Consider the following 26,194-nt stretch of genomic DNA (forward strand, 5'->3'; position numbering starts at 1 on the left):
AGGTTAGGTTAGGTTATTTATACGGTTTGCTAAATTATCGGCACTCGATTCATCGACTTTTATTCGCTCGGACAATAGCGCTCATAGTGTTCTTTGGAAAGTTGTTGGAGTCATTGTATGTATACAACTCGTCCAGTTAGGAGAACCGTCGACCTCCGGGCAATAAAACTGAAGTTCCACTTTGATTCGGAAGTCGCATGGGACGAAGAAGAATCTAGTACTAAAAAAAAAAAAAAAAAAACTAAGGAAAGTTCGAGGGAGAAACTGAGAAAGAAAAACAAAGTGTATCAGTGTACTAGAATACTCGAAGGAACCATGATGCCTGATTTATGTAGTCCCCATTGTCAATCCGTACTTCACGGTGAATCGATGACTGTGCAAAGAAAAAAAAAAAAGAAAAATAAAACACAAGTCGTTCACTACGGACAAGTGCTTTCGACACAGGCGAAGAATTTTTCAGATCGTCAAATTAGAAAAAAAAAAGATTTTACGTCAGGCAGGGACACTTGGCCGACGAAAAAAACGACCGAATCGCGACACGCGCTCGTTCATCAAGTTTGTGCAATCAATTCCAAGATGGAAGCTGGAGTCTTGACGTAAGGCGATCCCGAGAAATGGATCTGGCGCCTGGTATGGCGTAACGAAACCTGATTATAAGGGTGAAATTAGTATTTCGGATTATCCTTTAATTAATTGGTAATTTAAAGCCACTTTAGAGGCTTGTGCTTAAAGCGGTCCTTGTAGTCCAGAAGCATCTGTCTTTCCGGATGCGACAAACGCAGATCTACCGCGTGATCTCAAATTTGATCAAAGTCTTCTGCTCCCTTCGATACGGATTCCAGGTTTTTCTCGTGTCTCTTATCAGAAATAAATCCAAGGTGGCCTAATTCAAAAACCGGTGAATTTCATGAACGCCACAGCAGGACTCAGGTATTATTTAAATTCCTCCATTTTCAACTACATTCTGTAAACAGTGTTTGATATCAATTAGCCAATCCTTTGCTTTCCCAAATTGACAATTATTTTTCTACAAGTCAACGTTTCGTTTCTGACCCATAGTTTTTCGAGACTTTTTACTTTAAGAATAGAATTTTTTCAATTCAACCGAAATTCGACCCTTGTTGTGTGTCAGAAATCTAATCGAAGTTGATTTTCGCGGAGCTTTGTGAAACTTAATTTTATGCCACCCTGTCCGATATTTAAATTTCACCAATTCACAAATCCGTAATAAATTGTGCGGAGAGATCATTGGACTCGAGTTCCATCCGGTCTGCATTGACGGTATTACGTCTAGCACATAATTCTCTCCCACAAACTCGGGCAAAATTTGTAGTTATATTTTCCCTTGTGCATATAAACGGTATTATACATAAATTATTCACAAGCCTGACAAACGTGCGCATTTAATTCTTTGATCAATTCATAGATATACAATTTCACTCCGAAATAATATTCAATAACGGTATTCGAGTGCACGTGAAACGAACCAATTCAATTGGGCTGTCTAAATCCACGACGTGTATTTTAGTTCTAAACATTCAATGATTATGATATTCTCATAATCCGTTTGGATTTGTAAATAAATTTTCGAATAAGTTCTTACATCAAGCGAAAATATGTACGACATTTTATCAGGTTTCTGTGAAAGATTACTAAAGTATACTTGTGATCACTCGATATATCAGTAGGATTTTAGTTGTTTATCCACAGAACGATCGGTTGATTTTTTGGCAACGATGGTGAATTCAACATCTCCTTTTAGATCTAATGCCTTTGCACTATGAAATTTACACATTGCGATATGAAAACCTATGAAATATATTGTAGTTTTTATTATTAGGAATAATTACAATACCGTATTGTAACCATACATCTTTGCAGCTAGTTTTGTATTCTAGTCTTGCTAGAAACTATTACCAAAAAAAAAATAAAAAATGGCTATTTCTACCGGTTTGGTACTTCATGTCAGCGTATCATCAAAAATGGTGATCTTTGGCAGCAATCTGGTAAAATTCTACACATTTTTTTCTCGCGACGTATCGGCAGTTTGAAATAACATACCAAATGACGTGAAATTGAGATCAAAGCCATTGAAAGAATTGACGGTACTTCGTTTCAAACAAACGAACGTCTCCTATGTTAAATGCACACTTTGAAAGTTCCCCAAACTGCACGTGTATTAAAATCTTTTGCGATCAGGTAAATTCGACAACGGTTATGGCACAGATGGCCTGACAATGCACGGAAAAATTTTTCAAGCATAGTTAAAACTTTCGGACGAAATTTGACGAGCTTCAGATAGGATATTAGCAGTGCTGCGGGGATTTCGACTTGAAAGTTATGTCTGAAAGATTTTTGGTACCGTAAAACGTCCTTCCAGTTCGTGAATTTGTTTTATAGTTTTAATTGCACCTCGTTAAAATCTGCGTGTAAATATTTCACAAGCAATCCTGCCACAGATTGTTTTTTGTTTATTTTTTTTTCGCTACGGGGCATCTTGAAAATTATAAAAATTATTCCGTTATTCCATTACCGAGAACAAAAAGCTATGTATCACAATTCCTGCAACTTGCTCAAACTGTGATCTTTATATTTATGCCTAGATTGTTATAGTCTCGCTAAGCGAAAACTTGCTTGATTATTTTGTTCTTTGTGGTAGCCATTATCGATTAAACATATCGTTCCTTCAAAACTCGGGTAACTCATTTAATCGCTGATCGAAAATCTCTTGAAATCACGTGATAAAACTTTGAAGTAATAAAAAATCTTTCAAAATTATACAATCACGGAATCTGTCCTCCACCCAAGCTAACGAATGACGATGATGATGATTGTTTATCCCCTGCACGCGATCCTCATAACTAGCGAGATTTTAAAGAGATATTACACGGAAAAAAAAATTCAGCTCGTGGAACTAAATATTAGATAGTTACTTGTAAACAGTTCGTCGAACTAAACGTTCTGTTATTGAAAGAGCACTGCATGGTTCGTATAACTGACTGTTAGTCAGCTGTCATAGCTGTACGTTGTTCAGCTCTCTCAGCTAAACAGCTTCGTTCGAAGAGCTAGACCAGAATTTTTCGGCTCCGCTCACAGCGCTTACTATTAAGTAGTACAATTATATTGCTATTAGTATTATTTTTCATCATTATTATCATTATTCATTCAGTGTCATTTACATATTTGAATGGACTATTTAAACAATTATCTATCAACCGTATTTAAATCATACTCGTGAAATTTGAAGGTTATGAAATATGTCAACGCACCAGAGCACAGCGCAACTTACAGCTCTTAGAGCAAAACCATTCAGCTGTGAGAGCTGAACAACTTGCAGCTATCGGAGCTGACTAATATATAGTTGCTGTAACTACAAGATAGACCGTAGAGTGCGTATAGTTACTGGAGCTGTAGAATACAGCTCGCCGAACAGAATTTTTTTTTCCGTGTACGTATTCAACGGCGTTGTACGGTAAAGTGGCCCAAGGAAACACGTAACAATAAACATGAACCAGAGAATAAGTGTAAGTGAAGAACGTCAAAGAATGGTAGGTACTGTTGCCAGTGATGCTAAACCGCCGGTGCATAACAATAATTCTTAAAGTCATAAACGTCTGAGATTCAACTGTATTCTTCCGTCTGAGCTACGAATATACGTGTAGGTAACCTAACCTGCTTGCACAAGCTATTCAACGGTTCACGATCCAGTAAAAGGAACCGCAAGCGTATAAATTTTCCGTGTTCTTAAGCCCGACGTAGGGGTTAACTAACTAATTTCGCATCTCGTACGGCAATGCCGCAAATCCTTAGTTTCATCCGCAAGGCTACCGCAACTCTGTTGGAAGTTTAAAATTTCGCTGTTCTACCCATAACATAAAATAGTTGGCACTTGGTGGAAGGGATGCAGTTTATTTCATGTATTAAGGGGGGGGGGGGGGGGGGGGGGGGGTGTAAGGGTTTGCACTTCCGAAAAATCGAATTTTTTTTTTGCCTCATCTTATTGTTAAACATTTCAAGAATATATTCTCAAAATTTTAAGTCGATCTGAGCAAAACTCTTGAAGTTATTGTCTAGTTAGTCTCCTGCCCTTTAACACTATAGCTCTGACAGCAGGTATACAGCTTATTCACTTCTATCGTTCCGGTCCGTTATCCTGTTTTGAGAATATTTTATTTAGTAAAGACAGGTAAGTAAAGCCATAATGACATATTTTATATTTGTATGTATACCGTACACTGTACGATATTTTAAAACGAGAGACGAGCGTCGGTTTGTCGTTGTAGATTCGATGGTGCGCTTGTGATTTTTTCTCAAAACTACCTTTTCAAAGTCCGTGTTCACTGCCATTTAGAAACTACTTGACCGATTCATTTCAAACTTGGTACACATTTTCTACACATAAAACACCTCCCACCAACGTTTAGTTAAAATTTTTTTTTTTACATTGAGGGGGTTTCCCACCCACAAAATGGCGGAATTTTTCGTGGAAAATAGCAGTTTACACTTTAGATGGCCACCAACAATTTTTGAATGAAAAAAAAAAAAAATCATGGAACGTTGGGGAGAGGATTTGATGATACTTTGACTAAATTTCAATGGTTTTTGATTTCAGATAATTTCCGACCGAGATATAGTGGACACCGCAAATTGTTTTTTTTCTAAGACGTTCTGGGGCAAGCTCTGTCACCGGCTTGTTTTTCAATATTTCCGCATGAAAAAATTAAAGAACATTGATAAAAGTATGCTTAATAATGTACAAAAGGTTTGAATACATTTTCTAGATCCAAACTTAAAAAAAAAATTCACAAATAAAGTATTTTTTTTAACACTAAAACCCTTACCCCCCACCCTTAAGGCGCACGGTTCGTTGCTCGGTCACCTTAAAGAGACCCTCGCGAAAAATAAACCTTTTCTTCGACTTTGGCGCAACCTTTTACTTCTTCCTCGTAGCGGTTTTTCCGCAACATAAAAACAGCGAGGAATATTTCGAACAGTATTTCATTTTACGTTATTGCTTCACTACTGCACGGAAAAAAAAATTCTGTTCGGCGAGCTGTATTCTACAGCTCCAGTAACTATACGCACTCTACGGTCTATCTTGTAGTTACAGCAACTATATATTAGTCAGCTCCGATAGCTGCAAGTTGTTCAGCTCTCACAGCTGAATGGTTTTGCTCTAAGAGCTGTAAGTTGCGCTGTGCTCTGGTGCGTTGACATATTTCATAACCTTCAAATTTCATGAGTATGATTTGAATACGGTTGATAGATAATTGTTTAAATAGTCCATTCAAATATGTAAATGACACTGAATGAATAATGATAATAATGATGAAAAATAATACTAATAGCAATATAATTGTACTATTTAATAATAAGCGCTGTGAGCGGAGCCGAAAAATTCTGGTCTAGCTCTTCGAACGAAGCTGTTTAGCTGAGAGAGCTGAACAACGTACAGCTGTGACAGCTGACTAACAGTCAGTTATACGAACCATGCAGTGCTCTTTCAATAACAGAACGTTTAGTTCGACGAACTGTTTACAAGTAACTATCTAATATTTAGTTCCACGAGCTGAATTTTTTTTTCCGTGTAGCTTTTCATAATTCATCAATGGTACAACTAATGTGTAATCAAACCTGCGTAATGTAAACGTTCTGTAGATACAAACTATTACTTAGCTCCACCGTAACTCGAACATGCCGATGTCGCAATTGACTTGAGTTGCGACAAAGTTAAATCGAATCACGGTTTTCTCCCTCGTTCAATCCGTATTTATTCGCCAACAGCCGAATGTTTTCCCTAACTAAATAGCACCTTTTGGGTTACTTCAATTCCTCGCCCTTTTCAGCACCAAGTTTGACTTGTCGAACCGAACTTGTGATACAAATTCAGCGCATCGATGTACGTTTTTTAAACCTTTCTCTATTTTCGTAATCATTCTTGCGATGATTACGGATTGCTTGATTTTTCCTGAAAATAGGTGAGATGGATTAAAAAAATTTCACCCAACAGGGTTTTTGAAAACATTTTAAAATCCCAATTTAATTGAGATTATCTTCAATCAAGTGTTTGCCTATTTTAAAGATATACGTATCAACTATCAACAATGACGACAGGTTCGATTTTGGTCGTTTGATCGTTGAAGGTTGTCAATCCCATGCGGTGTACAAATTTTATACGATAATTACTTTCGGTCGAAGTTACTTTCAGTTTGCTACTGAGGTTCCATTCCAATTACAGGAACAGTCGATGTTTATGCGCTGCAAATATTAGCTGATACGTGCGACGAGACTGAATGTTATTTTATACCGATCAATATCTCTCGTGATAATTGGCACGAGATTAACTGCTTCTGTATTGCGATTGCGTGTAAACGCTGTGTTTGCAAATGCTTTATATTAAAGCAAAATTTGCTTCATTCAAATATTTAATCCCCAGTGTATACAGTGCAGAGGCAAAAAGCTAAGGGATTGAACGTTAATTTGCAGAAAATCAAGAGATTTAGAACAGTTTTAGACAAAGTGAAGCAAAGTAATTAGATTTTGACGAAAATAATCCATTTTTCCCCGATATAACGTCCAATGAAGACAAAGTAAGTTTTATACAAATCAAAACGGTATTGATACAAACTAAAAACGTACAAAATAAAAAATACAAAATTGAGTAATCCCTATAAAATTTCGTTTTGCATTCCAGTCCACAGTTTTGAATTTTTGAAAATTTGATATCAACTTCGGATCCGTGACCTCAGAAACCGTTTACCGAAATCTTCGAGCAGTTTTAAGAATTTTTTTCGAACGCATTTTTTCTGGGTGGAAAATACTTTACCGTATTTCCAGATTCTATAAATCTAAGCTGATTGTGCCGAACGTATTATTGATTCATCTTGAAGTTTTCAATCAATCGGAAATACAACTCATGTAAAATCCACATGGGTTGCAGATGATGAACGAATATCTTATTTGCAAACATGTTCGTGTTATTTGAAAAATCGTGTAAATAGTGATTTTTTAACAATTCGTTGACGAAAAAATAAACTGTTATTAATTGAAACTTGACAAATTATACTGATTTAGCAAAAATGAAGGTTAGTCGATTATGCGATCCGTCCGAGATTATTAATCACTGAAGAACAATGGATAGTTTTCCGATATCTAAAACCCATCAAAACCTAGGTCAGTAATCCATTTTGCTAATAAACTTGATGTATTTTATAGAATATCTTCATTCTTACACTTCTTCGACTGTTTTGTGCACCTGTTACAACCTCAACTGATAAAATGAATATTAATTACTAACCGCAGAATTTAACGTTATTAATCACTAGAGGTTCAACATAATCTGAACATGTTTTTGGATGGCTTGGCTAGCATTTACTAACAGCTCCGAAAACCGTTTTGTCAGGCCTTGAAGCAATATTTTCACCAGCCAGTATCAGACTGTCTTACGCATTCGAGCCAAGAGAGTGCTTTTCACTCTTGAAACACATTTCATATCGAGGCCTTACTACGAGACCCCGAAAACAAGCGAGCAGATGTTGAATAGTCCGTCATTTTTCTTCTAGAACAAACGAGGGAGACTAAAGCTGCACGAGAAGGAGCGAAGCCGGAGGTTAGTAGCAACCTGGTACTCAGAAAATTCGGCAAAGAAGGGAAAGTCACTCTAACGGAAACTATAAACAATAGTACTGAACTCAGGAGTTAATCACTATGTAAAACTGGCGTATACTGATTGAGATTACAAAGATTACAAATTGATTTGCGAGATGATAGACCTTGCATGGAGTTCGCAGAGTTTACAGCAAGATAACGTGGATTACGAAATAATTACCGCGATTACATGTATTACAGACGTGACACGTGATTGATGAGATTACAGGAATTGTAAAAAGATTGCTGAATTCACAAGGATTTTAAAGATGTCACAGACGTGACAAGAGATTTTTTAAAAATTACAAGGATAACGAGAAGATTACAAAGGATTACAGATATTACAAAGATTACCTTACCGATTTCATCGATTGAAAAGACAAGACGTGGAATACGAATTACGAAGGTTACGGAGATTTCAAGTATTGAAAAAACGAAGTGAAAAACAGCATGAGATTACAAAGATTGAATGCAGAACACAAAAGGTTTACAAAAGATCATGACGATTTCAAAGATGAGAATAATAACACGAAGAATAGAAAAAGATTACAAGGGGTTATAAAATGTTTCAAGGATTTTACAACGGATTACATGGATTGAAAGGATTTCAAGGATTGCACAGAAAGCATGCATGATACAAAAAAGTTAGAAACGATCAAGAGCACTGAAAAAAAATTCAACTGATTGCAAGGATTGCTATGATTTCAAGGATTAGCAAAGCGCCATGAACAGACAATGGAGGATGATCACAAAAGATTACATATGCGTTACACAGATTACAAGGGTGTCAAGGGTTGTAAAAATAATACGCAGAATTTAAGGGGATCAAAAAAGATTACAAAAAGTCACGAAGATTACCAGTAATTACAAATATGACATCAAGAATACAATAGCATTGCAAAAGATCACCGGCGGTTGAGAAAATTACAATAGTTCCAAGGATGGCCTATATAAGGTACATAATGTAAAGAAATTGTAAACGATCACAAGATATTTCAAAGAATGCAAATAATTACAAGAATCAATAGGATTTCAAGGGTTAGAAAAACGCCATGAATAAACAATGAGGCACGATCGCAAAAGCTTACGTGTGTTTTGCAAATATTACAAAGATGTCAAAGGTTATGAAGACAGCATGCAGAATTTGATAGAATCAGAAGAGATTACAAAAAATTACGAAGATTATCAGTAATTACAAAAATGTCATCAAGAATACAAAAGCATTACAATAGATTACCAGTGATTGAGTGAAATTACAAGAATTTCATGGATTACAAAAATTGTGAGTCATGCGTGATATTAAAGAGATATCAAAACAGATTGCATAAGATTACGGGGCGTAGGTATGTTGACCAGATTTCAACAGTGATTAACCCTTCACGCTGATCGTATTCTCTTATTCTGTTCTCTGCATTACGGTTCTTGCTGACTTTCCTCAAAAAAAGAAAAGCGTTCGAAAAATTTTTCGAATCACTTATCAAGAACAAGTTATCGAAGATTAGGGAAGAGTGTCAAATTCAAATGCCCCAGGAACGTAATTTGATGGAACTGAAATGAGCAGAATTAGAGTTCTCATTCCCGTGTGGTTGGCTGGTCGATGCAAAGCAGATATCGCGATGCGGGTGGAAGTCTGACGGATAAATACGAAATGCTTTCACTGTGGCACGTTTGAGTTGATTCATGCGATACATTCGCGATTCGGGTCCCCGTGGAATTCCCTTATCAGTAGTCAAGAAGTATATCCGAAAAATTCACACTCTGACAATACGAATGACGCCCTGCAACGTTCCTACATTTTGCAATTCTTGAAAAGTCGGGGTCCATAAATTTTCTTCATCGATCTGAAATCCTCGCTCGTGATATATGTTTGTGAATATGTGTATTTCGTACCGCTTTCTCATCCCCGTCACGCGATTTCAAACCATCACGTTTTCACAACATATACATAGCTGATTCACACCAAATAAATTTATTATTTACATACTACACAAAGTTAAACAGTTTCGATTTTTTTAAGACTATTAAAAAGATGTTGGTTAATAAAACGGATTCAATGCCGTACCTCTTAAAACAATTAAGAAAACAGAAATTAGGTGTGATTCTTGAAATAGTAATAGTGAGACAAAATAATATCTTGGAACGGAACACTTCGCGAAACTTATATGAAATATAAATATGTTTCTCACGATTAAATAAAATCGCTTTACGTAATATTGAAAGATCTCAAAAACTCAAAAGGAGATGAAATAACTATTCTACTATAAGTAGTTTTTTTTACAGTTTACATACCAATTCAACTGGAAATGCTACAAAGTATGATTAAAATCTTTTGCGGTTAATACTTCCTTTTATTCCTAAAATGAATTTTTCATTATCCATAAGCTTGTTCCTGGATCATCCCGGAAGTTTGTCGAGACAGACTTATTTTTCGGATACAAGTGTTTCGAAAACGTAGATCCATTGAAGTTGTAAGAAATCATTTTCAACCGAAATCAATAATTTACTCACATCATCAAAGATGACGAAAAGTAAAAGATGCAATTAGAAGACTGGGAAACCCAATTAGAAAATATTTCCCGACAATTCACGTGATTGACCACACAAATACACATATCCAAGATGTCTATAATGTCGAAAAATTGATACGTTAATTGTTCCCATAAAATAAAACTGCTCAGAAAATGAAACGAGAAAAGTTCGACCCGATTGCGTTGAAAAAAAAAAAAAAAAAAAAACAGAATATTTGTACGTAGCTATTTTTCGAGAAGCAGAAATTTTTTTTTCTTGTGGAAAATCAACATTTGTTTCACAACTTAAGCTCCGGAAATCGGTGCACAAGTGGAGGAATCGCGGATGATCCGCGGCGCTCACTGCAGAATCAGATTCAATTTTCGTTTCTGTTCGATTGAACATATTTGCGTCGTTTCTGAGGCGTGTAGACCGAATTTCGTATCCTTCGAGGTGCCTTAGCTACCTTGCTCAGCTTAGAGCACGTCTGAGGGACATTATATCAAGGACTTTATTGGCCAAGGAGTCAAGAAAATATTGCCTCGACCCAGCGAATTACCCAGTGCGTTCGAAAGAACCGAGGACCCCAAGAAAGGTGAAAAAAGGTATTCGGAAGATGGATGTGGGTATTACACAATTGAAAAACTTGTCACGCGTATATTTCCATAAAAATATTAGTACGGATACTTTAGCCACTTTTGAAGTCCGATGGGAGATTGTAAAAAAAAATTCTAGCTATCCAAGAAGCGAGACACTTTCATATGAATTTTGATTTCGTATACAGTTGAAGTTCAAAATGGTGATATGATGAAAGGTTTTCTTGGAAAATCATTACTTTACAACTTTGAAGGATTATTTGACACTCGGTGAATCTCAATGAAGCGAGTCGTACTCAACTTTTTGGCAACTCGACCACTTCAACGTTATTTAAAAATTGCAAAATGACGATTTTCTATGAAGTGTTTCGTTATTTTGACGTTACTAACTTTAATGGGTAGGAAGCCCTATTGACATCGAGACTTGTCTTCAGGTCTTCGGGATCTGGTACTTCCGCCCTCGGCCTTTGACTAATAGTTCATAGTTACTCCACGAGTCCGAAGGAAAAGCAATTATTGGATTCCACTGACCATCCGCTCCACGAGTAAGGTGCCCTGCAGTTTCACCGCCGAGCTAATACTCATAAAGTTGTATCGATGTAGCAAGCACTATAAGATTCGAGAGCGGTCGAGAAAAAAATTATATTTGTTGAAAGGAGATTACAGAAAGATATTGGTTTACCAATAGACCGGATCACCAATGGACCGGTTGTAATCTTAACATTAACCAGTGAACGAAATAATTGTAATCAGTCGTCAATTACAAATTACAAATACGGTCTGTAATTGAGATTCGAAATTACAAATACAATTTGTGATTGAGGTGACAATCGAGTACACATTAGAAGTATCAAGTACAATTGAGATGATAACAAAGTACACGTTACAAGTACAATTCGCAATTGAGATTAAAATAGCATAATAATTACAAACTACAAATCCCATTTGTAACCGCGATGATGATGGGATACAAATTGCATTTGTGTATAATCTTTACATTGACCAGTGACCGGTGAAATTGTAATCGGTGACCAATTACAAATTACAAATACGGTTTGTAATTGAGATTATAAATTACAAATACAATTTGTGATTGAGGTGACAATCATATACACATTAGAAGTATCAAGTACAATTGAGATGATAACAAAGTACACGTTACAAGTACGATTCGCAATTGAGATTGAAATAGCATACTAATTACAAACTACAAATCCCATTTGTAACCGCGATGATGATGGGATACAAATTGCATTTGTGTATAATCTTTACATTGACCAGTGACCGGTGAAATTGTAATCGGTAACCAATTACAAATTACAAATACGGTTTGTAATTGAGATTCGAAATTACAAATACAATTTGTGATTGAGGTGACAATCGAATACGCATTAGAAATATCAAATACAATTGAGATAACAACAGATTACAAGTTATAGGTAGAATTTGCAATTAAAATCAAAATGGAATAAAAATTACTAACTACAAATCGAATTTGTGTAATTGTAATTATAATAGAATACAAGTTGCATTTGTATATAAATATGCAGTATATACATACTTGGTACATAAGTAATACACAGATACGTTCGTACACAACCATATATCTCTGTCACAGATACCCGCATCAAAGAATTTTTATTATTTTATGCAGATATTGATGATATTAAAAGATTGTAATTGACTCGAATGAATTATGATATTAATTACAATTGAATAAAAGTATCAATTACTTCCAAAAATTGTAATTAAACTGAAATAAAAACTTAATTCCAGTTGTCTTTTTCAATTAATTACATAATTCCACTTCTCTTTTTTTTTAAACAAAAATCAAATGTAACCGGTAGTTAGATGTTTTCCAATGATTCCTTGAATTTCATTTGGCAAATTGCATATGAAATTTGTAATAAAAATGCAATCACTTCGTAATTGTAATTGCACAGTGCCCAAAACTGAAATTAGCTCGTATCTGGACGCTGACCAATTGTAAATTCCAGAAAAAGAGACTACGGGATTAATGCATCAACCTTCGTAATGCTTTTCACGAGATTGAACAGATAGTAACAAATATGTTACTAGGTTGTGATCCGCACGTGTCGCGGCCAAGTGTAGCCCGTTATATATAACACATATTAATACTCTCATGATATGGTAACAAGACAGTGAAATATTACAGCCTTTTGTCACTGAATTTCTTGAGACGTTGCCGCGCGCGAAACGGAAGAAGGATTAGGATGAAAGAGTAGCGAGACCCTCAGGTCCCGGTAAGGGTTCAGTTCTTCTTGCACGCTTACATCGCGTTGTATAATGTATGGATGATCCACGTTTGCTTTGAGGATTATTGCATAATCCAGGTACTCGGCTGCAAACTCGCGGCTTACAGTATGACTAACGTAATCCTGTGATAATTCTCGTCGCGACGAAATTCCCTATTCAATTTCTAGACCACAACGATCACCTTCGGGTTTGTACTTGGTATGGGTTAGGAGTCTTTAAGGGGTATATATATATATATATATATATATATATATATATATATATATATATATATATATATATATATATATGACTAGTTGGTTGGGGAAGTTGGTTAGGTTAGGTTAGATTTCGAAAATTTATGCCTCCGTAACCAATTATTCAATTCAATTGGTGTTGGTTTTCACAAAAATCATGTAGGTACGTAAGGTTTCAGTCAAAAATTGTTTTCATTGTAACCAATTAATGGGACGCGTTGTTACTGACAACAATGTAAACCATTTTGCTCAGTGACATGTTTTGCGGTGCCCACGATGTATCAGAAACTGCTAAACCGATTCACTTGAAATTTGAAGACACTATTCCTAGATAGTTCATCCTCTCTGCCACAAGTCGATGTTTTTTTTTTTTTTTTTTTTGTTTACCAAATGGCGAACGTTTGAAATTAAAATTCGGTTACTTGTCAAAAATCTACGACGTTTTTTGTTTGATTGGCAAGAAAAAAAAAAAATGGGATTGCGACAAAGGCAATTGACTATCCGAGAATATAGTATTCAAATTTGAAGTTGAATCTGATATCAGTTTGATTTTGGCAAGGGCCCGAAATTTCGATACGGTATAAATGGCGTCTCGTTCGGCACAAAGACGTGGCTGCTCAAAGAAAAGTGTAACTTGCAAAAGGTGCGTATCGGTTGAGTTAGAGGGGAAGAAAACCGCCGTGGGGGGTGAAAAAGTGGTGGAGGAACTTTTTCGGAACGCGTTGTAAAATCTATACGTAAGTCGTATCGCTGAAACGAAAGATTGGAAAGATTGGCGAGCCTTTTTCACGGGTATAACGAGCTACCGAGGTGTGGAAAAGCTTGAGGCAAATTGAGCGAGCGGAGAAAAGCAGAGAGAAATCGAGAGAGAGGACAAGAGAGAAGGTGACGAGGAGGAAGGAGGAGAGGCGGGGGTAAAATAAATCAGAAAGAGAGAAAGAGAAAAAAATTGCAGAGAGAAAAAGCAGCTGGAGAGTTTGGAATTCCAAGTTCAGACATGGAGAGCTTGGAGCTGTGAGTAATTCCTATACGTAGGTCGAGCTTCATGGTGGGAAAACCGTCCTCCTCACTCCGGCACGGCCGTTTCTCTCTTCGGGCATTGGCTGAAAGCCTCGATAAGCTTAAAACAAAAAACTTTCTTGTTCTTAGGCCGTAGCAACTGGTGGAGCGGTGAAAATAAAGTAGAAGTGAGAGGCGAGACGGAAAATGAGGGAAGGGGAGGAATGAGAGATCATCCATTAGGACTTAATTCGTGCCAAGTTTCCATTTAAAATTCAAGCAACACTGCAGTTCTGTGCAAAAATTTCAAACTTCAACTTGCGTAATCGGAGAAGCTGTACCAGCTGAATTCACTCTATTTAGGTATCGAACTGTCAGATCTTGAATGTTCAAATTCCCTTTCATGTAGTTTTCCATATTTTTTTTTTTTTTTTATTGACACGTTACCCCCGATTTCAACACAATATTATGCATCGTACTAAGCGTATAAAAATACTTGAGGGATCGTGTTGGTGTAAAATTGAAAAAAAAAAAAAAAAAAAAAATTGGCATTGGCAAATTTTTTATATTTTTTTGCAACATCCGATAGTATAGACGGAAAATTGTATGGAACTGGCATCGCCAATCGATCGTAAGTAGACAATTTATATGAAAATTCCATTCTTTATCTTGCTATGGAAGCTTTTTTTTTGTAAACTTCATATTTTTTTAACGAAAAATATTTTTACCTATACGTTATAAACCGTTCAAAAAAACGTGAAAAAAAAAATAAATAAAAGATACCGTTTGGAAACTTATTTTCTGTTCTTCACGAATGTTTTGATTTGACATAAAAAGAATCAGACTGATTAGCACATTTTAACCATCAAAAAATCATATCGCTAAAATCAGCTATTTTTCGACCCGTTACACTAAGATGATCCCTTAAATCCACGGTAAAAAATCTACGTATTGTATTTTGCGTGTTGAAAAAAAAAATTCGTTACGATTAAATCCACGTTTATTTTCTTAACAATATATGCTGTTTAAAGGACATTTTTCACAGAGTTTAAAAATGTGCAAAATGTGGTAACATGTAAAACCATCCTCATAAATATTTCTCAGTCGGTCGGTTACGTAAGATTATCATATTTACCGATATTTTTAAATCAAAAACCCCACACAAAAGCTCACAGTCATTTTTGTTCAGGTATACCGCACGTAATGCGCGGCATCGCGCATCGCACGAGATTGCGTTCTCGCTTTTCCTCATATTTGTATCGTTCAATTTTACTGATTGTGAGTACCGACAGAGACTCCGGTAAACGTGCAGCTCCATAAGCTGCAGTGCAAATATAGAGGAGCTTTATGCTAAATAATGTTTATCGCGGAAAATGCGCGCCTCGACTTGTTTTCCTCGAAGAATTGATATTAAGGACCGTAAGTTGATTACCTGCGAGCCGACTAACGGGTGAGGTCTGGTTACGACGACTTTACGCTAGGGAATTTCATCGCGTTTCACCTAATCACGGAAACTCATCATGGCAAATGTGTCTCGTATTTCTTTCCCCGTTAAAAAGCGTTCACGTTAAGTTTACTTCCAACTCGCCGTACCTTTGAAAGTAATAGACATTCCACGAAATTTTTCAGAGAAAATCTACGCTGCAAAGTGTGGCGCAAAGTTAGTGCGTAAATAAAAAAAAGAAGCATGTAAAATTTTCAAAGTGTGAAAAAAAAATGTTGTGAAATTTGTTGATCGGAATCAAAATTTGCGAATTCGTTCCAAAGCTCCTCAAAACCAAAACTCTGCAGTCAATTATCGACACATCCGATGGTGTTAATTTATCGTCGAAACTCTTCGCCTAAGCCGTGCAAGTAATCACCGCACTGATTACTCGCGACTATTTCGCCACGACAGATTTGCTGTCACGGGCTGCTTGCGCGAACACGGCTGAAGTTATTGCAAGTATTCGTAGCCCGGTTACAGAGCTTGATACAGCGTAATTAATCTGGGGGTGTAATTTCGCTATCAGAGGACTTGCGATTCTGCCGCGCTTTGATTGTGAGTTTATATAATGCAAGCGGCGCGTTATCTTCACGTGGAAATGTATGCGCGGAGTACCTTCGCATATGTAAGCACGCAAAAGTGTATCCATATACATATACACAGAGGCGCAAATACAGACTGCAGACAAAAGCAAACCAACTCGCGCCACGATTCTGCACAATAATAGTATAACAAAGTCGACCCCCCAGGGAGCAACGAAGGGTATACGGACTGGAAGTTCCTGTAGAAGTTAAGATGGCGGAGGCCAATTTCAAAACGAATACAATTTAACAGAGTTCGCTTTTATCCGGATAAGTATGCCTGCCGCAACGGATATGTGCCCGTATACAATCGGGGTAAAAGCACAATGCAAACTCCGGATGCAAAATGATACGAGAAAAGCTTACGTCGGCTGCGTAATTCATTGGTAACAGGTATTCAAGCCCGGAATCGGTATTGGACATCGCCTAATTACAATACGTAATTCATCCTACACCGCTAAATATGTTGTTAGGGAAAACGAATTACAAATTGAATTTTAATTGTAATTAGGGCGAAGTAATTGACGAATTACATTTGCATTTTGTAATGAGAGTGTAATGGAATACAAATTACATTTCGATTTCTCGATTAGGGCGAGATAAGCCACAAATTTTCTTCGTATTTTTTAATAATTCCGGAATGAAATGTAAATTACATTTGAAACGAGAGTTTAATAAAATACAATTAAATTTGTAATTTGTGATAGGGACGAGATAAATCACATATTACATTTGTATTTTCTAATAATGGCGAAGTGAAATGTAAATTACATTTGAAACGAGAGTTTAATAAAATACAATTGAATTTGTAATTTGTGATAGGGACGAGATAAATCACATATTACATTTGTATTTTCTAATAATGGCGAAGTGAAATGTAAATTACATTTGAAACGAGAGTTTAATCAAATACAATTTAATTTGTAATTTGTGATAGGGACGAGATAAATCACATATTACGTTTGTATTTTTTAATAATAATGAAACGAAACATTAATTACATTTACAATGATACCGTAATAGAATACAATTAAATTTGTAATTTGTGATTGGGACGCCATGAATCACATATTACATTTGTATTTATTAATAATGGTGAAACGAAATGTAAATTTTATTTGTATTTTGTAATCAAGGGGTAATAAACTACAGATTACATATGTATATTGCTGTTACGTCAAAATAGATTACAAATTCCATTTTCGTCGTTAGTCGTATGTCCAGAGTTGTATTATTACAAACGTAATTTGTATTTTTCATCGGCTCAATAACAAAAAAAAAATAGAAGTTTTCATTTCGTTTCGCGCCAATGCCAGCACACCGCTGTGCCCAGTTGTTAATTAATTTTTCCCGCAATACAAAATATAATTGTAATTTGTACACTACGTACCTTCAATTACAAATTACAAATGAAATTTGTATCGTGTTTTCTTCTCAATAAAAAGTCATATTTCGCGATATGTGATTTTTATTGAAGTGATTAAAAATTTTGCCCATAAATGCGACACGCTTTTATAACACAAAGGAGAAAAGAACGTACCGCGAAAATCATAGAGACAAAAGTTTAACGCATTAATCATTCGGCCCAGGTTTAATTAGCGCCGCTTTACGGCGGGCAATTGTAAAGAGAAATGCAACGTGGATTTAATACTGTATAGATTGGACTCAAAGAGTTGAAACTTTGAAGGGTGTCGCCTCGCGCCTTTCGCCGTACCTTTCCTACCTAACAGAGGCACACTTTCGGTCTTCGTAAACGAAGCAAACTTTGGCCAGTTTCTTTGCGGTAAACGGGGGTCTTCTTGAAATGAAAGTTATGAAATTTCTCCTAACCAACTGGGTAACTTTGAATATGAATATTCCAGGAAAGGAGGAGAAACGAAAGAGTATTAAAAAAAAAAAAAAAGAAAGAAACACTTCTCTTTGCCACCGTTTTACTTCTATCCTTGTTGCCAACTCCGCAAACGTTACCCAAGATGATAATTTCTACTCGCCACCGGAAATTGCAGTCCAACTTTTCCAACGTTGGAAGAATTCTGATGCTACTTCGGTACTCCGGTACGTATCGGCTTCAGGTTATTCTCTGATGTCAGTGTGTTTGAATACATTTTATCAGGCCCGTTGAATCCTTTTTTTCACAGACATCAAGAATCTCTGAAGTGTGCCGCAACTCCAATTGGTTACCCACTTTATACCGTCCTCCCACTTCGTCTGCATTTTTTATCTCGAATAATGAATGATGTCCCAAGAATTTTGTTCTACGTCCTCGAATAATTCACCAGTCTTAATTTTCCATGCAGCGAATACATTTTTTTTCACAGAATACCTGAACCGAAAGCTCATTATACTTGTAAGAGGATGTTTTTAAATATCAAAAACAGACAAAATTGAATAAAAAATAATTCTTGCAAGCTTTCTCAAAAACTGACTCAATAAATTCACCGTAATAGGCGGTATACTTGCCGCTTATTTTTAATATTACGTCAAATTTATTCCCCTGATACATGGGTGGCAGGCTTTAAAATCGTTCTTTCGCGCTCCTTGACCCGCGGGATTTATATTTTACGAGACATTAACTCACTGAACAAGCGGAACACACTTTTTCAAGTCCTTGGTTAGCAGGACAGAGTATGCTACCAAATCATTTTCGATTGTACATTATTTTCGCCCACTTTCCGTAACTGTTTATACTTCGTCTGACCAGCCAATCGGAATTATTTACCGAAAGAGTCGTCATGACCGTTATCGACCGAGCCGTCATGACTATTATCGACCGAGTCGTCATGACTGTTATCGATCGAGTCGTCATGACTCTTATCGACTGAGTCATATCGATCGAGTCTATACATCTGAAAAATCCCTAATCCTCGTCTCGCAGGGGGATGATCGATATTTCTGTTGTCCGCAAACTACATCATCGCCCATTTATATTCACGTGGAGCATACCGTAAGCTTACATGCATATATATTAGACGATGCCAGGTTGTACTATGATCTAATATAGTCGGATATACTCTTGTTCACAGTAGCATATATACGCGGGGCTGTTGCATTATTTATAATCTTAAAACAGAATACATCAAAACCTGATAGTGTAGGTATTATATCCAGACTGTATTACAGGGTTGAAGTTAGTAACTTTGACTTAACAATATCCAATGGATAAAAATCATTATTTCGCAACTTGAGAATTACTGTGACGAATAGAGTTGCATTTGTAATGTATCGGTATGGTCTTCTTCATCACGCTTCAACGAATTTCATACATTATAATAAGGTTGCGAAGTGGGTGATAATTTTTCTTAAAAACCCACGACTGTGGTATAAACGTTAAAAACATTTCAAGCTCGTTCTACTTTAACCCCTAGACTCATATGATATATTTGACGAAAATTGTTTGTACATTTTGAAATCTGAACCATATTCTTCGCCAGAGATTGAAACTTCTATCAGAAGGTTCAACTTCATGTTCATCGCAATAAAGCCGTTGAATATCTTTATTTTATTGACGATACTACTTGGACAAGAAATAATGGTTCTCACAGACCGCAGACTGGATACCTGGCATACTTTTCAGCTTATGAACAAACAAACGATCGTTATACGAGGAAGTTTTCGAACTAAGAACGCAATGTTTGAAAATTGAATGAAAATTCTGTGGTTATCGGTTTCGGTCGAACAAAATATATACATAATGATGATTGAAATATTGGGGGCCGAGTTTAATTTACCTTTCAACTTCAAGCAAGATAAGGTGTTACAAAAACTCACTGCATTTGTAACTTTGACTGAAACGTCTACCTGCGGCCAAGGACGAAGCATTAATTCAACCGAACGCGATTAATCACAGAGTTTTGAAAACTTTAGGGATAATTAATAATCCTTTACAATTGAGCATTGAACCTTCTGTAAATTACGAGATTATATTTCGTCCGAGAAGTTTGCAGAAGCGAATATTATCACTCAATATCTATCGCCAAAGTTTTGGGAAAATTGTTGTATACGTGTAACAAGGTGAAAGGCATGAACGCCTTGTCATGGAAGGCGATTTTTTCATTCCTGAAACAGTGAGAAACTTGATATATTAATCAGTTGGATAATACCGGGGCATGGTTACGAATCTTAGTTCAGGCGTGAATTCTGTTAGTTCAAGAGCAAACGAAGTATTTGTAAAAAATGTGTATGAAATTTTATAAAAATCGGACTGAAGATTCCAAAGTTACGGTGTAAAAAATGTTTAAAAATGTTTCGGGTGAACTAAGCACAAAGTTGAGTAATCGTGGACAATTTTTCAAATTCCAAAGCTTTAAATGATGATAAAATGACTACCCCCCAGCCGCATGATCGTTGGTTATTTACCCTTTTCCAAGAATCAGTAGCAGGTACTTCAGAGCTTACTTCAAAAGGTTGGTTGGTTGGAAAAAATCGATACTGTTTAATTATTCTATTATAAGACAGTCGTACATTGCTGTAAATGAGATTTTTGTGTTCCTGACCTACGAAGATCGCTTTGAAAAAATACTGCTAGAAAATACTGGAATTATAATTAAGGATTTGGATATCAATGGTTTGTTTGAAGATTTTTGAGGTTACTCTTTAGTGCCTTATTTTATTCCAAAGACTGTTTCCAAGAAATTTACTTACACACTCCTTTTAATCATGTTAATATCGTTGAACATTTACTTTGACAACACTGCACCGACATTGATTATGATTAAAAAACGGCCATGTATGGAATTGACAAGTAGAAAAAAGAAATGTGCTGCAGTGACTTTGTAGACAGTGGTCTCCTGAATGAAACGATAAAGTGACATCGAACTATATTACACGAATTTCAACTACTTTAAAGCGATTTGAAAGCAACCATCGACATCCAAGCTTTTGTTTATTATTCCGGTATATGCCGGTTTCATATTTTTCAAAAGTTCTTCGTAGCTTACGAATACAATTATATTTGCTGAATATTCAATATACAACCGTCTCGTGATAAAATTCGTAAGCATTGTCAATTTTTCGTTGATCAACCTGTTTAAAAGCCAAGCGAGAAGAGGAGGACCATCTTCTTTAAAAAAATGAAGTTGCCGCAGTTTCGGAATTCCGATTCTTGCCGTGCAAAATTATGCGCACTAGAAAACTCGTTCGCAGGTTTATGTGTTACGCGTACCTACCAACCGAGTTCGAAACAATCAGAATTCCGCTCATTACGAGTGACCCACATAACAGTCGCTCCGTATTACTTTCAACTTGAAATCCAGAAAATTCCAACTCTCGCCGCGTATCAACCGTGATAAAGATTTCACGCGCCTAGCAACAGCAGCAGGTTTCCATGATCAGCGCTTCTCACGTATCCAGTTAGCAAAATCAGATTACCTCCGCAGTGTCGATCGGAGCCTGATCCTTTATTTCATCGAAACTGATTGAATTGGAATAAAAATCCTCCCTACTTTATGTGAGAAACGAGATACGAAATAATATATAGGATTTCAGACTCTTGCTGGGATTGGGAATATTTATTTATTCTCAAGACAAACGTCCATGCAGAATTGAAAGTAACACTTTGCAGGTACTGAGTTGTTGATTTAGGTGATAGAATAGCGTTGTCGTAAGCTTAATTTGGAATGACAAATATACCCACAATAACAAAGAAGAATGCAGAATGCATGTTTGGAATGTTTGGAAGGTTTGGAATAATTGATTACGGTATAAACGAGTTGAAATTCTTATTGTACACTCATCGTTACAGTCACTTGAAGAAGCGATTTGGCCGAAAAGCTTCGCTGTTTTGTACGAGTTACCATTCCAATTTTGAGTAAAATCAGTTCAGCGAAACCGTCTGGAATCCTTCTGATAAAAAACTTCTTCACTGATCCATGTAATCGAAATAACGGGAACATTCCTGCAAATCTAAATTCCAATAGCATAAAGTTGTGCGCTAAAGTACGACGAATTATCTCGAAGAGCATGGAAGATGTAGGAATTTTATAAAAAATTTCAACGTTCACCGTTCCGTAACCGGAAGTAGGCATTGCTTGAAAATCTTGTTGGTATGTTGTCTCTATGAGAAGATTGCACTAAGAATATCCTAAGTTCGGGTGAAACGATTGAACTATTCCAATATTTAATTGCCAAAGGAATTCAAAAATTGAACTCAGCAGACTGTACAAATTTTCGGTAGGTTTTTTCACACCAATAGATGACGAGGTCTCTTCATATCATACTATAAGATACGTGTGGAAAAAGTTTCGTTGAAATCGGTCGATTGTGCGACCTCAGCTTGCCAGTTCGATCCAATATGATCCAAGGTAAAAATTATTGGCTCCATCAGGATAAAAGTTACCGCAAATGGGCTAAGAGCAGAACTGTGTTGTAGCAACGAATGTTTGCTTTCTCAAAATCGGGTAATATCGCCGACATTGGAGGACACTGCAATCTACAACCTGAGGTGGAATGAAACCTTGTCAGGACAATTCTAAAGGTCAAATTGATGCTCCAATTTGTAAGATAGCAAGGAATGGCCTCAAGCATCAAGGAAAAAGGTGCGGGTCAGTTTCGCATGAATTCGTTCCACGAAAAAAAAAGAGGTTGGGGCTGACGAAAAGCAGCGGTCCTGAAAATTTCCTTCATACGGAATGTCCTGTTTCAAATGGAATGCCAAGTATCTTGGGAAAAATAGGTCTCGTAGAAATATGTTTCAGACATAACTTTTTGGGTTTTGAAAGGAAGAACAACCTTCTTAATAATTCTAACAAGGCGAGGTCGAGATCACGTTAAATGGATTGTTTGAAAACTTTCAGATTTTTAAGATCACGCTGGCTTTGAAACAAATCCGACGAAAATGTTTCCTAGGTTAAAGAACTACGAAGTTATGGTTCGTTTGAATTAGAATAGGTTTTAAACCTGGTATAGTAGTGCGGAAAAGTATTCTTTTCTACACCAAATAATGGGGAATCTTCAGATTGAATAGTTGAATGCATTTACTGGAGTAATCTATGGTAAAAAATTACCAGAATCAAAGTCCAAAATTTCGAGGTTATTGAAAAAAAGACACTCTTTGATCAATGTTGCAAAATAAGTAAGAAACAAAGATCAGAAAACTGTATTTTAAAAAATTCGTTTGTTTATACAACTGAAGTGGTAAAACTCTGTGTCATAAATTATATGCCTGAAATAAATTAACATCGAGGATCTTATTTTTTTTAATCCAAACGGCTTCGTAATAGACTATTCTTATATATATATATATATATATATATATATAATAGAGTATTTATCCTCCTTGAACTAAATGTGAAATGATCGCTGAGTTTTTAAAGCTGATTGCAATATTTTTGAATATGACTTGTTACTTTCTCATTTAACTGTCTAGAGGCAACATTTTTTATTGTTATAACTTTGCATCAGTTAAATTAAAATAAATTAAGTCTGCCTCAAGATAATCTGTAAAGGAGGAATGAAAAGTTCCGTAGATTCATCTTTTAAAATGGTCGTACCAAAAATACAGTTTGCTGAAGTAATAATTTAGCAAAACATGGACTTTGAAACGGTCTAAACCTTATTGTAAGAAATAATAAATCCAGTTAAAACGGATACTCGAATGAGGAAAGAAAAAACCGAATACAACTTTCCTCTCATAATTATCGTTCGAAAGCTGCAACTGCTTCCTATGTAAAGTTTATCCTTGTAATCCTTTATCCTTTATCGTTTATCCTTTCCTTTCGCAATGACGAACATGTGTTTAGATTAGAGTGGACCTTAATAGGGTTGTTTTTGATTTTTTGTGCTCCCAGGGGCTTAAGCGCTTTCAAATTGATAAAAATAAAAAAATAAAAAATTTCCCTGAAAATTCGAGCTCTCCACATCAACTCTAAAAGGTAGTCCGCTTTGTGATCCAAGTAACTTATGGAAATAACATGCGAAAAACTTTTTTTTCTCGCAATCTATATTCATTTTATTGTAAGAGTAATAATGTTGAAAAAAATCTGTATCCGCGAAGTTTTAGTGGGCATTAGTACTACGATCTTAAAAAACAATACATATGATCGCATAAGACAATCTAGATGAGTTGCACTTCCTCTTAATAAGAAAAGTCGGATTTTGAGAGTGTGCCATTCGTCAAGATTGCCTCGTACGATGATGAGTATTTTTTTTTTTTTTCAGACAACAGCAGTAACGCAGTAATACAGATTTTTTGAAACATTATATCGCTCTTACGACAAAATATACACTGAGAAAAATAGTTTTTCCCATATTGTTTCCGTAAGGTACTTCGATCACAAAACGGATTACCTTAGAGTTGATATGGAAAGGTCGAATTTTCATGGGAATTTTTTTTATCAATTTGAAATCGTTCAAGCCCCTGGGAGCATAAAAATTCAAAAACAACCGTATTAAGGACCATCCTAGTGTAGATATAATACGTACCGAACCCTGCAGTCCTCGGCTCTGGTTCTCCTCGTTCTACGTAGACCCGAAAGGAAGGCCCTCCGTATCCATAGAAGATAAGCCCGTTATCAGATGGTCCTTCTGAAAATTACCAAAAAATAACCAGCAGCCTGAGTAAATTATACCTGCAGGTTCACCGGGTGAGCACGCCCATAAGCAGAGTAGCGACAACGTCAGAGCGACCAACACGACCGCTAAATGCGGGTTGATAAAAGGTGGACGACAAAAAGCGCGAAGGCCCGGCCCGGGGATTACGGGGCGTAAACCGTCGTTTCAGGCAGAAATAACTTCGGCACGTGTGTCTCTCTCTCTCGTGTACAAAACGTCCGCGTCACTGCCTTTGTACTCCGGTTGTACCTCGAGCTTCGAGCACGATGGGGGCTTATTGTTAGCGGTATTATTATTATCATCCACGATTAAGATCATGTGCATCTTCGTTGTAAAGAAAGGTAGATAACATCCATGCTGTGTGATGGAATTAAATCCGAGTGAATTCCAGTAAAACAATTGAGGATTTGAACAGTTTGAGAGAAGGTTTTATAAACTGAATGCTCACAATTATTGGGCGCAAGATGGCGAAAATGACGCGTACGATTCGTATTCCATATGGCGGAGATAACGAATGCATTTTTTATTCAAGATGGCGGCAATGACGAATGCGATTTGTATTAAAAATGGTGGAGATGATGAATACGTTTTGTATTTAAAATGGTGGAGTTGATAAATGCGTTTTTTATTCAAGATGGTGGTAATGATGAATACGTTTGGTATTCAAGATGGCAGCAATGACGAATGCGATTTGTATTCAAAATGGTGGAGATGATGAATGCGATTTGTATTCAGGATGGTGGAGATGACGAATGCGTTTTGTGTTCAAGATGGCGGCAATGACGAATGGATTTTTTATTCAAGATGGCGGCAACGAAAAATGCGATTTGTTTTCAAGATGGCGGTAATGATGAATGCGATTTGTATTCAAGATGGCGACAATGATGAATACGATTTGTATTCAAAATGGTGGAGATGATGAATGCGATTTGTATTCAAAATGGTGGAGATGATGAATGCGTTTTGTATTCAAAATGGCGGTAATTACAAATTCGTTTTGTATTCAAGATGGCGGCAATGACGAATGTGATTTGTATTCAAGATGGTGGTAATGATGAATACGTTTTGTATTCAAGATGGCAGCAATGACGAATGCAATTTGTATTCAAGATGGCGGTGGTGACGAGTACAATTTGTATACATCAATCTATTGATAAAAACTTTCAATTGAATAAACAAAAACTTGCTAAAAACATAAAACTTACACTTTCAATAGTCCCCGATGCTGCGAATCCTATAAATCATGTAAAATTTCCACGATATTTGAGACATTTCTAGATTCATACATTTTTTCGATACAAAAATTAATTTTAAATA

The 26,194-nt window shown here is 36.2% G+C and overlaps 1 protein-coding gene across 10 annotated transcripts in view; it reads right to left on the reverse strand.

The window, feature by feature from the left end:
• LOC124186212 overlaps positions 1-26,194 on the reverse strand; it is a 312,828-nt gene that overhangs the window by 112,084 nt on the left and 174,550 nt on the right. For 8 of the 10 annotated variants that reach the window (XM_046577719.1, XM_046577713.1, XM_046577716.1 and 5 more), the window contains one exon: positions 24,749-24,850. The exons of the other annotated variants lie outside the window; for them this stretch is intronic. The gene's annotated coding sequence lies outside the window, so the exon portion shown is untranslated. The remainder of the gene's footprint in view (positions 1-24,748; positions 24,851-26,194) is intronic. 10 annotated transcript variants of the gene reach the window in all.

The sequence above is a fragment of the Neodiprion fabricii genome, chromosome 7 (genome assembly GCF_021155785.1).
Source record: "Neodiprion fabricii isolate iyNeoFabr1 chromosome 7, iyNeoFabr1.1, whole genome shotgun sequence".
NCBI lineage: Eukaryota > Metazoa > Arthropoda > Insecta > Hymenoptera > Diprionidae > Neodiprion > Neodiprion fabricii.